The sequence below is a fragment of the Notolepis coatsorum genome, assembly GCF_963971535.1.
Source record: "Notolepis coatsorum genome assembly, chromosome: 1".
Lineage (NCBI taxonomy): Eukaryota > Metazoa > Chordata > Actinopteri > Aulopiformes > Paralepididae > Notolepis > Notolepis coatsorum.
Genome location: NC_140165.1, coordinates 186,627,515 through 186,641,583, shown reverse-complemented (window position 1 = coordinate 186,641,583; position 14,069 = coordinate 186,627,515). Strand labels below are relative to the sequence as shown.

The following is a 14,069-nucleotide window of genomic DNA, read 5'->3' as shown; positions in this document are numbered from 1 at the left end:
CTTCAGACCCAGTTATTTAATTTATCACCTAAACAAATTGTGATATCTGCTGCTGCAATCTGACATGAGCGACATATATATGAGTAGAACATTATCTTGGCAGAGTAAAAGCAGCGTCAAAGCTGTCTCAATGGCTCAGAGAGTGAATTCTGGTCATGGAGTTATTCAAACAAGCAAACTGGTTAAAGAGCTAGCATTAGCTGCCACACATAATACAAAATACCAGAGGGATTTATGAGTGGTTGGAATAACAACATAGGTGCTGCATGGATGCTATCCTTATAACAGCTGCTAACTTAGCGTTAGCTACAGTATCAAGTCTAACCAGTTAACAATGGCTCATTGGCTGCTTGATCTGAATGCGCTCTGAAGAGCTCTGATAGCATTTATTAAGAGCCTTTTATGCTAAGTTAGCAGCTTCTATATTGTAGGCCTATAGCATCCCTGTAACCAGCTACCACCATTCTTATCTCGCTAGCAGCGCTAAAAATGTATTACCCAGTGTACATTCTAGTTAACTGAAATAAAAAATTTAAGAATTTACTGAAACTATATTGTGTACTGTACGACTTCACTTTGCCTTCATAAAGTGATGTGTTTGTATTGCACATTACTGAATCTCTTAAATATTTCCCCTGACAAATACCATCCATATTATAAATACTGGAACTAATGAAAACTAACATAAAACATATACTCTTGACATATGAACATATATAAGCCTGACATAAACATATAAGCTTGATATAAACATAATAAGTTTGACATATGAACATATATAAACTTGACATAAAAATATATAAACTTAACATACAGTATAAACATACATTTGAAAAGTAGGGGGGAAATACTTACTAAGCTTGTCAATTGCACACACACACAAACAAAGATGCGTACATACACAAACACATGCACAGCTGTGTGTCCTCTGAGCCGTTTGACTCAACCCCTCGTGTCTCTGACCTTCCTCTTCGCATCTCTCTCCCTCTCTCTCTCTCTCTCTCACACACACACACACAAAGAAACAAACTGTGAGTGTATTAATAACAATATCTGCTACTGAATCTATTAATAACAATATATTAGATTAGATTAGATTGTACTTCATTGTCATTATATTTGCATACAACGAGATTTGGGACTCAGGCTTAAGGTGCTGTAATAAAATCACAAGTAATAAAAGAGAAACATAAAATCCTATACAGAAACATTAAATGCTATACAATAAGACAATGTTACAGTCCTGTACAATATACAAAATAACAACAATATACAGAATAGCAATACACAAATAACAATCACAGTGTCAGATGGTAGTGGGTGGGTATTGCACTGTGGATATTGCACATCAGGATGTTGGCTCTTCTCCCTCTACACCAACCAGTTCACCCCCCTAGACAGTTCAGTCAAGGCCTTCAAGTACGCCGTCGACACCACCATCCTGGGCGCGTGAATACTTTACCCAAGGCAGTTGTCCTTCCGCGTTCGGTTTGCGCGCCCTGATTGGCCTCTCAGCGCCCAATCGCGTTGCGCCTAGCTTTCAGTTCCACAGCCCAAGTCCTCGCCCATTTCCTCGTATAACGCGCTATTCATATCAATCGACATCACATCAATATTATTAACGTAACGCGCTATTCATATCAATCGGCATCACATCAATATAAATAACGTAGTGTTTTCATCTCTTCATATCAATCGGCATCACATCAATATAAATAACGTAGTGTTTTCATCTCAGATATTAACGTAACGCGTTATTCATATCAATCGGCATCACATCAATATAAATAACGTCGTGTTTTCATCTCTTCATATCAATCGGCATCACATCAATATAAATAACGTAGTGTTTTCATCTCTTCATATCAATCGGCATCACATCAATATAAATAACGTAGTGTTTTCATCTCTTCATATCAATCGGCATCACATCAATATAAATAACGTAGTGTTTTCATCTCTTCCTATCAATCGGCATCACATCAATATAAATAACGTAGTGTTTTCATCTAATGTAACGCGCTATTCATATCAATCGGCATCACATCAATAGTTAGTATAGCGATGCACGGCGGTAGTAGTTAGTGCATTGATGTGATAGTTAGTATATTGATGCACAGCGGTAGCAGTATAGCGATGCACAGCGGTAGTAGTTAGTGCATTGATGTGCTAGTTAGTTAGTATATTGATGCACGGCGGTAGCGAGTTAGTTGATAGTAGTATATTGATGCAGGTAGGTAGCTGATATGATGGACTTGTGGAACTGAGAGAAGTTCTGAAAGTTAGGAGCGAGCGTTCGGAGTAACGCGATTGGGCGTTGAGAGAAGCGTCAGTGGCCAATCAGGCCGCGTAAACCGAACGTGGAAGGACAACTGCCTTGGGGAAAGCATTCACGCATCCTGGGCCTCATCTCCAACAATGATGAGTCCATTTACCGGCAGGAGGTGGACAGAGCAGTGAGGTGGTGCTCAACCAACAACCTCCTGCTCAACACCTCCAAAACCATGGAAATTGCCATAGATTTCAGGTCTTAAAAAAAACACCCATACTCCCAATAACCATCTCAGACCAACCCATAACCCTAACTGAATCATTCAAGTTCCTCGGCACCCACATCAGCAATACAATCAAATGGGACATTAACACCACTGCCATCATCAAAAAGGCCCAGCAGCGCCTGTACTTCCTCAGGCAACTGAGGAAGTATAGAGTCCAACAACGCCTGCTGGTCCAATTCTACACCGCCATAATCCAAGCATCCTCACCTCATCCTCACAGTCTGGTACGGTTCCACTGACAAACACACCAAACACAAACTCCAACACATCAACAAGACAGCCTCCAAAATAATTGGCTGCGCCCTCCCCTCTCTGGACTCCATCTACACCTCACGCACAGTCACCCGCTCTGGTAAAATAGTCAACGATCCCTCCCACCCAGCACACCACTTATTCCAGCGCATGCACTCAGGTCAATTTCAACCAGACACACGTGCTTCACAAACAGCTTGATGTTCCATGTTGATGTCCCAGTGCTTAAATAACATGCTGTACCGCAAACCATTACCACCAACCATAGTTGTGTGGCATTAAAGTATCTTGTATCTTGTATCTTGTTGTTGCACAGTGTGGGAGGAGGGGGAAAGGTGAATTATTAGTGCATGTTAGAGTTCAGGGTGGTGATGGCTCTGGGGAAGAAACTGTCTCTGAGCCTGTTTGTTCTGGCTCCGATGCACCTGTAACGCCTGCCTGATGGCAACAGGTCGACCAGGTGGAAGCCAGGGTGTGAGCTTTGTAATGTGTTTTGCTCTGTTGAGGCAGCGGGAGTTGTGTAAGTCGTTCAGGGAGGGGAGGGGGCAGCCGATGATTCTCTGTGCCGAGTTTATGACCCTCTGAATCGCCTTTCTGTCTGCTTCAGTGCAGCTGGCGTACCACACTATTATGCAGTATGTCAGCAGGCTCTCAACAGCAGAGTGATAGAAGTTCACCATCAGCTGCTCCTCCAGTCTGTTCTTCCTCAGCACCCTCAGGAAGTGAAGTCTCTGCTGGGCCTTCTTGATGATCGTGGTTGTATTTGCGGTCCAGGAGAGGTCAGCAGATATAATGGTACCAAGGAACTTGAAGGAGCTGACTCTCTCCACATCCTCACCGTTGATGCTGAGGGGGGTGGGGTCTGCACTGTTCTTCCTGAAGTCAAAGATGAGTTACTTGGTTTTTGTGGTGTTCAGTGCTAGGTTATTCACCGAACACCACGATGTTAGTTTCAAGACCTCATCTCTGTATGCAGACTCATCCCCCCCTGCAATAAGACCAACCACCGTTGTGTCGTCAGCAAATTTGACGATGATGTTCTCCGGGTGGGCTGGACTACAGTCATGGGTGTAGAGGGAGTACAGCAAGGGGCTCAGCACACAGCCCTGGGGAGAGCCGGTGCTGAGTGTGCGGGAGGAGGAGAGGTGGGGGCCAAATTTCACTGTCTGGGGTCGGTTGGTCAGAAAGTCCTTAATCCAGGAGCAGGTGGGTGTGGGGAGGCCTAGATCCAGCTGTTTGGTGACCAGGATGTCTGGGATGATTGTGTTAAAGGCTGAGCTATAGTCAATCAAGAGCATTCTGACATAGCTCCCCCGGTGTTCCAGGAGGCTCAGCGCAGAGTGGAGAGCTATAGCTAGCATCGTCTGTAGATCGGTTTGCCCGGTAGGCAAACTGGTGTGAGTCTATGGTGGGGGGAGGCAGGCCTTGATGTGGTGTAGGACCAGCCTCTCGAAGCACTTCATGATGACAGGTGTGAGTGCTACTGGGCGGTAGTCGTTGAGGCCGTCTGTGGCAGCTTTCTTGGGTACTGGGATAATTGTGGCAGATTTAAGGCTGGGTGCTTGTATCTGCTACTGTCGTAATAACAATACATGTATATCTGCTACTGAGTTTATTAATAACAATACAATATACAATATATCTGCTACTGTCTTAATAACAATATATCTGCTAACGAGTTTATTAATAACAATATATCTGCTACTGTCTTAACCTCTTAATCACTAGCCATATTTTCAAAAAATTTGCCTAAAAGTACATACCCAAGTAAATGGAAGATTGCTCCACTTCTACAAGGTCCATTTGCATGTTCTTGGTATCTAGGGACATCTATGGACCTCAGGGAATGTTTTCCCAGTGTCAGAAATATTGTGTCTGTTACTATGCTTGAGTAAATTGTAATGAACCAAAGAAGAATATAAATTATTATTATTATTATTATTTAAATTTGTTGCGATATTTGACGGTGAATAACACCATGCTAACATTGACCAGACGTGAAAGATTGCCACTGAGTTCATTCAGCACCTTCTTGAGATCAAGTGTACAAGGAATCTAAGCAAATGAATAAAGGGCAGATGATTTACAGGGGGTTACGGTACAGAATCTTGCCATCCGGACACATGCAATTTGAAATATGAATATAGAATGTCGAATATCAGGCCTATAAATGACCTTATTAAGTCATACATCTATGGCAGATGTTTCCAATGGCAGAGTTAGATCTGGATTTAGTACCACCAGGCGCCCGTTACAGAGCAGCAAAGACAAAGGTGAATGAAATCTACTGTAAGTACAGTTACTTTTGTATGTAATATAATATTATATATATATAATATAATGTAATATTATATTAAATAGCTCCGGCATTTTTCACCAGATTGCGACTCGTTTTTTTTTTGTAGACGTTCACAGAAAGGTAAAGAAACAATATACATTGTATTTTATGGCAATAACATTCAGGTTTGTTCAGATATAATCACGAAAATAACATCAATATTTTTCATTCACGTCAGCCGGCTGCAGATTTGACAGCGGCTGGTGTGAGCTGGGTAGTGTAGTTTTATAAAATGTCGACGTCCATCGAAAGCCCTGGGTCTCCTCTTTCTTAGGACTACAACAATTTCATGACGGCGTCATTTCCTCACGTCTAAAAAATCTTTGGTAAACAAACGTAGTGCTGAAAATATACACTTTGACTGCTGTTTTGATATGGTTAGGGTATTTACTCTTGGCTACATTTGAAAAAGAAATGAAACATTAATTAATACGGACTGTATTGATCTATGTATGACGTGAAATAAATCTCAATCCGGTAACGGGCCGATCGGGCTTAAGGGGTTAATAACAATATATGTGCTACTGAGAACTTCCGGTTCCGGTTCGAGTATGGAGTAGTCGCTGTGGTTAGCAGCTCTGCTCCTGTTATTAATATTTTGCCTTTAAAAGCCTCTTTTTATAACCCCAATGCGTTTAAACCTGTACGTATATTTCACCTGAGGTTTCCAACTAACTATATTGACTGAAAGAACCACGATGGCACCGATGAAGAAAAAAGAAAACGAGTCAAAGAGAGACGACGGTTCAACCGACACGGAGTATCTTGCTACGCTGATAGAAGGGTCCCGGCTTCAAGCTAAGATAATGGAGAAGAACTTAACTGAAAGTTGATCCTCCCTATCCGACAAGGTTGACGCTATCAAAGAATCTATAGAATCCAAAATCGTGAAGCTATGGGAATCGATTGGTGAACATACCGAACGTATAGAAGTAGTGGAATCCTGCTTGAATGAACACAAATATAGATTCGTGGAGATAGAAGGAACCAAGTTTCAAGTTCAAGTTCAAGTTTCAAGTTTCTTTAATAGTTGTCATACAGAAGTACAGAATACTTTCATACAAAATGCTTCTTACTGTTACGCTCCAGAGACTGCTAGACAAGATAGTATCAAATAACATAGTGCATGTAATTTAGAAGAAGAAAATGAGGTCACAGTGTTCGGTATAGACATATGTACAATGTTCTGAGTTACCATATAATAATATACAATACTATGCAGTGTACTAATGTACAGTACTATATAGTGCAAAGCAGAAATGGGATGAGGTACAATTTAGGTACAATTTACAGTAAGGTGTACGAGTTGTAGTGCAATCCTTCATCAATAAATATAAAGTGTGGGGAGTGGGTGCTACAGTGTGTTTGTTTAAAGTGGGTGTGTGCTATAAAGTGTGTGGAGTGGGTGCTACAGTGTGTTTGTTTAAAGTGAGTGTGTGCGTGTGGATGTGTGTGCTATGTGCGTTTGGTGGTTGTTGTTGTGTAGTGTTCATTGTTCGTTTAGCAGCCTGATGGCCTGGGGATAGAAGCTTCTTCTGAGTCTTTCTGTGCTCGCCTTGAGACTCCGGTATCGCTTGCCTGACCGCAGCAGTTCAAAGAGGCAGTTGTTCGGGTGACTGGAGTCTTTAATGATTCTCTTAGCCTTGCCCTTGCAACGCTTGTTGTAAATGTTCTGGAGGGTGGGGAGCCCCCCTCCAATTGTGCGTTCGGCTGAACGTGTCACTCTTTGTAGTCTGCTTCGGTCTTGTGCAGTGCTATTCCCAAACCAGGAGGTGATGTTGCCGGTCAAGATGCTCTCTATTGTACATGAGTAGAAGTTCTTAAGGATCTTCTGACTGACTTGGAACTTCCTTAGGCGCCTGAGGAAGTAGAGGCGTTGTCGTGCCTTCTTCACAACACTGTCAATGTGTGTGGTCCATGTCAAGTCCTCGGATATGTAGGCTCCGAGGTACTTAAAGCTGTTGACTCTCTCAACCGGTGCCCCGTCGATGCTGAGGGGGCTGTAGTCCTTGACCCCCGACCTCCTGAAGTCCACAATCATCTCCTTTGTTTTGCTGACGTTCAGGGAGAGGCTGTTTTCCTGGCACCATCCCGCCAGGACCTTGACCTCTTCCAGGTAGGCCCTCTCGTCGTTGGCAGAGATCAGGCCCACCACCACTTAGGGCTGGGCGATATGGCCTAAATATGATATCACGATATTTTCTGACCTTTCGGCGATACACGATACACATCACGATGTTTTTCTTTTTTACCCCAAACAATTCATTATGAGGCTTACCAAGACAGTATTTGAGTTTGCAAGCTAACATTAAAGACAAAATAAAATACCCATGCATTTAGCATTTTTATATTAGATTTAGATTATTAGATTATATATTGCATATGAGATATTATATGATTTAGATATGAAATATGATGAATTGAAAATGGGGGACCCTGATGTAAACAAGACTAAAGTCTTTCTCTGGTCTGCATCCCCTTAACAATTGTATGTATTGAGCTGTACTGTACCCATTCTGCAATATGTTAAAGTTTTAAATCAATCAATCAATAAATAGCATTTTAGCATTTTTATGAAACTACTGTATATATGTATGTCTCTAAATGTTTTGATGAATTGAAAATGGAGGACCCTTATGTAAAAAAGCCGAAAGTCTTTTTCTGGTCTTCATCCTCCTGTACTGTATTGTACCCATTCTGCAACCTTTTAATACAGTTTTCATTCATTCATTCTGACGGAAACATAATCATTTTGATTGACAGTCGAGTCTGCCAATGACGTCACACCGCTTGCACCCGCCCTGCTGTTCTTAGCACCAATCGGCAAGCGTTATGACTTCCTGAATGTCCCGTGTGCTGAAGTGAACACTGAACATCAACAAAGCTACTAACGTTAGCTCCCCGCGGCCGTCGAGTAGGAGACCAGTGCTTCACAGGATGCTAAATGAGGCATAATGATTTTACTACAACGAATGTTATAATAAAAGCCTTTCCATACATCTGTCTGATTGAAAACTTTATTAACAGACCGCGGAATGGGCATATCTCAGCACAGGCTGAGATATGAACGAGTAACGTGTGGACAGATTGACGCAACACAATCCTCTTGGGCAAAACATCACGATATCCACGATACGTTGAAAAAGTGTATCGTTAATGAACTGTACCCGATATTTATATAATATCGTCATATCGCCCAGCCCTACCACCACTGTGTCGTCAGCAAATTTGATGATTGTATTGCTACTCCGCTGAGCCACACAGTCGTGTGTGTACAGGGAGTAGAGGAGGGGACTCAGAACACAGCCCTGGGGGGCCCCTATGTTGAGGGTGATGGATGAGGAGGTGCAGTTGCCTGCTCTCACCACCTGGGGTCTGCCAGTCAGGAAGTCCAAGACCCACTGGCAGAGGTCTCCATAGAAGGAACCAACGAGAAGCTAATGGCTAAGATACTCGACCTCGAATACCGATCCCGCAGACCTAATATTCGAATAGTAGGTCTAGAGGAATCAGTGAGCTGCGGACAACCCAATGTCTCGTTTGCAGAAGTGTTAGTTGAAATTCTGGGTTCGGATATCCTCTCTACGTCACCTGAAGTGGATCAATGTTACAGAATTGGGGTCCGAAACAACAACAAACCGAGAGTAGTTATTGCTAGTCTACGTCAAATTGGAATAAAAGAAATAATTATTCGAGAGGCACAGAAGAAGAAAGGTAATCTGAAATACAAAGGGCAACCAGTCTATTTCTATGAAGATTATTGCCCCGAAGTTGTGGCTCAACGAGCCCGTTAAAAGACCGTGATGTCCCTACTCTATGGGCTTGGTCTCAGACCTACACTTTGGTATCCTGCGAAGCTGTCCATCGTCTAAGACGATGTGAGGATTTATCTCTCCTCGCCTGACGAAGCTGAAACCTACTTGAAGAACCATAAGGACACCTCTTCCAAGCGGGGAGGATAAGCTATAGTATACTGCTTTTTTTTCTGAACACTTCGTTATGGCTTAAACACCAAACGGCGTCATATCAATTTTGATAACCTTGATTCATAAATAGATTAACTATGTGACGCTGGATATAGTCTAGAATACTTTATTTTAATGGTTCGCTACATCTGGGCTGGGTAGATTAAGTTAGCTCTGTTGAGTGATATATGATTTTTTTGCAAGTCATTGTGTTGAGCCTGACTGGGACCTCCGGAGATTCCTTTTTTTTTTATTATTTTGATGTTTTCCCCATGTGTGTGCATTTGCATATGACTTCGAGATCTATTGACATTTCGAGCACTTTCCTGTTGTCATTTTGGAGACGTCGACCAAACATAATGGAACGTTGCAGAAGATACTAGAATATCAGGCTACCGCACAGCGCCCTCTCCTGATACATTGGACTAATGGCACTTTTATTAAAATGATATAGAATATTCTAGAACTTTAACATGCGTTCTGTGACTATACACACGGCTTAGGTCACCTCCGGAGGAAACAACAGTCTTCACAGCAGAACATCGCCCACCCCTGGCCTGGGGGACGTACTGCATATACGTATTTAAACCTTTTTATTTTATTTTGCAATAGCTCCACTGCCTTTCCTTTCTATTTTCTTCTAGGTGTTTAAACTTAGCCAAGTTCTTTTAAGATTTAAGTTAATGTACTCTACTCTGAGGTTTTTCTTATTTAGTTCCAATGCCTTTCTTTTCTATTTCTTCTGTGTGTTTTAACTTATCCAAGTTCGTATAAGGTTTAAGTGAATGTACTCTAATCTTTGAGGGATCTTTTATTTTTATATCTCCTTTTTATTTAACGGGAGAGTGGCCAAGCCACTGATGACATTCTACTAATGGTAGAATTGATAGTTTTAGACCCTATGGCAAGTTGCATAGGGGAGTTAATGATGAATTGCTCGATATGGGTATGATTGATTGATCGATTGAAAAGTTTATTAACAGATTGCAGAATGGGTACAGTACAGCTCAATACATACAATTGTTAAGAGGATGCAGACCTGAGAAAGACTTTCGTCTTGTTTCCATCAGGGTCCTCCATTTTCAATTCATCATATGACACACACAACATACAGATAGACAGGTATACTGGTTGTGTACTTTAAAGGGAGGGAGGGAAGTGGGAATAGGGGATTATATGTATGTGTATTTTATATGTTTGTTCTCATGCTCAAGCTCGGCTCTCAACAGGACCTTAACAGTTGGATATATATCTATTATGAATTGCTACTCCAGACGAATTACACACAGGAATACTGCAACCTGTTTAGACTATGGCTAATTTAAATATCTTGATTTGGAATACAGCGGGTCTCAACATACAACATAAACGCAAAAGCGTGCTTACATGGATGAAAAGACAACAGGTTGATGTGGCTCTTTTAAGTGAAACGCACCTTTTATTGGCTGACAATGTAAAGCTGGCGGATAAAATATATCAAAACATAAGCTACTCATCTTTTGGCACTAAATCCCGTGGTGTAGCGATAGTAGTGAAACGTAAGTTGAATATTAAATTGTTGGACGTATGGTCTGATGCAGATGGCCGAGTAACTATTGCTAAAATAGATTACTGTAACAGGAAAATCGCTTTGGTAGCGGCTTACGCCCCTAATCTTTACGACGCTAACTTCTAGGCTTCACTCACTAGAGCGATGTTAGATCTCCCTAGGTATTCATTTATAATTGGTGCGGATTTTAATGCCATCTGGGATCCCTCGATTGATAAATCTAGTCTCACCACATCCTCTGACCAGAAACAGGCCTCGAAAGCACTACAGGCTTGGGCCAAGGATACAGGTGTAAAGGATCTGTGGCGATCACTCAACCCAACGGCCCGAGAGTACTCCTTTTTCTCAGCAAGACACAAGACATTTTCTAGAATAGATTATGTTTTTGCATCCCCTAGAGTATTTGATAGCTTTGACGTTGAATTGGGACCCATTGCACTGTCAGATCACAACTATTTACTCCTAAAGGGCTCATTCAGTAGAATGACATCCCGAGCCCCAAGATGGCGTTTTAACTCGGCACTATTGAAAAACATTGAATTCAATCTACAATTCAAAAATAAACTAAATTAATTCCTGCAGATTAATGCGTGTTCGATACAAGACCCCAGAATGTTATGGATATCGGTAAAGGGTTTTATCAAGGAAAACACTACTGTCTTTGCCTCCAACCTCCGCAAGAAACGTCAATCCAAATTGGTAGAGCTGGAAATGCTTCACTCTTCGTTGTTCTCCTCTTTACAACGCAACTACTTGTGTCAACTGGAGTCTCAAATTAAAATGTTAAAAAAGGAGATTAACTCCATCTTAATACAACAATCTGAATTTCAAATACGCAGAACAAGACAACATTATTACTTTCATGGCTCTAAACCGAGTCATCTACTAGCTATGAAGATACGATCCAATGAGCAATTTGCTGATATCCCTGCTATTAAGGACCAACAAGGACTTGTTATTACAGACCCCAAAAAAATCAACAAGACTTTCAGTACGTTTTACTCCAACCTGTACAAGTCAGAAGTGATTTTCGATCATAATAAACTGGATACATTTCTTGATCAAATTAACTTACCTAAACTTTCAGAGGAAGACGCTAAACGGTTAGATGCACCTATTACACTAGAGGAACTTAGGGAGGCTATATCTGAATTGCAAAGTGGTAAGGCCCCTGGTTGGGATGGCATTCCACCAGAACTGTACCTTTCATGTTGGGATGTAATTGGACCCCTATTACTTGATATGATTTTATACTCAATCAAAGAGGGGAACTTCTCCAGGGATGTCAATATGGCACTCATATCTGTCCTCCTTAAAAAAGACAAAGACCCCACCGAATGCGGTAGTTATAGACCCTTAAGCCTCCTCTGAACCGATCTCAAGCTGTACGGTAAGGTACTAGCCATCCCGACTTCAAAAGCATATGACATCTTTACTTCACCCTGATCAGACAGGCTTCATAAGAGGCCGCCTGATCACAGATAATATTAGACGGTTACTGCATGTGATAGATTCCAGCAAGGATGCCGCGCCTCCTACAGCTGTATTATCCTTAGATGCGATGAAGGCCTTTGACAGGTTGGAATGGTCTTATTTATGGGAAGTACTTGGAAGGATGGGGTTAGGAGATGGCTTCATTAATATGATCAAAGTACTATACACAGATCCATCTGCCATGATTTTAACAGGTCAATTCATCTCCCCACACTTCCCTGTGTCACGCTCATCCAGACAGGGTTGTCCTCTTAGTCCAGGACTATTTGCTCTATCCCTAGAGCCTTTGGCACAGTACATAAGACAATCCCAGTCCATAGAGCCGATCTCAATTAAGGGCACACAGCATCATATTAGCTTATATGCGGATGATGTAATATTGTTCATGCAAAACCCTACCACCTCCCTACCTCATCTTCTCAAAGTAATAGATGATTTTGGCAATCTATCGGGATTTAAGATAAACTGGCCAAAATCGGCCTTCCTTCCACTCAATGTGACTGCGAAGGCTACCTCCCTCCCAGCAAATATACCAATGGTAGAACACTTTAGATGTCTTGGAGTTGAAATATCCCCCACTATATGCCAAACGGTGAAATATAATTATTCCGGATTCCTAGATAGGAGCACTAATGACTTCGGCAGGTGGTCAAAACTAAAAAACTCAGTACAGGCCCGAGCATCAATAGTTAAGATGGATGTTTTACCCAGAATGAACTTCTTCAGCTCGATGTTGCCGATTCTCAAGCATCTGTATCCTGGAGACCATTAGAGGAGAACATAGTGGCACCACATAGACTGCAGGATATAGTATACACCAACTTATCAATTAAGCAATGCAACTTGAAATGTGGCCCTCTTATTACACATGTTATCCGGATATGGCGTGACACACAGAAAAAGTGTACTAACCACCATAAATGTCATTCTCCCCTATTTAATAACAATTTACTCCTTATTGCACAACAACCCATCAGATTTCCTAAATGGGAAAAGAAGGGCATACATACTTGGGGGATATCTTCGACGACCGGGGACTCTGCAGCTATCATGATATATCTAACAAATTTAACCTCACCAGCTCCACTCATATTTTCTATCTACAATTAAGAGCAGCTTTAAAGGCTCACGGAGTCCCATTAAAGATTCCACTTGAGCACCACAGATATCACAAATTCCTTTATGAAAAGGAGACATCGAGAGGCTTCGTCTCTGACTTTTATTGTCACTTACTTACGTCCTCATATGATGTCCTTCCCCTAGACTCAGTTTGGAGGAAGGATATCCCAAACTTGGAAGTAGATTTTGATTGGGATGAAGTCTGGGCAAACGTTCGGCTGTCGTCACGCAACCCGGATCATCAACAGATTAATCTTAATTTTATTCATAGGATTTACCTGACTCCTAGACGTTTGCACCTAATGGGGCTCAGACAAGACCCTCGATGCTCCTTGTGTTTAAACTGTGATATTGGTACATTTATGCATATGTATTGGGAATACCCTCCTGTTAAGATATTCTGGGAAGAAGTAACCACTCAATTATCAGAATTCTTATCTCTGACCATACCTGTACTGCCTTCTGTATTGTTGTTGAATGATGTTTCTCAGTTATCAACCTCTGTACATGTAAAGAGACTAATTTTGTCCGGTCTTACGGCTGCCAAAAAGTTGATAGCATCACGCTGGATTCAACCGGATAAAATGTGCCGGAAGGTGTGGGTTTTTGCCTATCTCGATGTGATTTATCTAGAGATATCTACCGCAAGAATTTTAGGTGTTAATGAAGCCAGCATAGCAATCTGGTTAGATGTGGTGGAGAAGATAAAGGGTAGCATATGAACTTGTAATCCCTGATGTTAAATGAAATAGTGGATGTATAGTCCAAAAGGGGGTCCTGAGGGGGGGGGGGGG

General features: G+C 41.7%; 1 protein-coding gene across 1 annotated transcript in view; it reads right to left on the bottom strand.

Moving 5' to 3' along the window:
- Positions 1–14,069, bottom strand: part of arap1 (ArfGAP with RhoGAP domain, ankyrin repeat and PH domain 1) — a 283,086-nt gene that overhangs the window by 194,305 nt on the left and 74,712 nt on the right.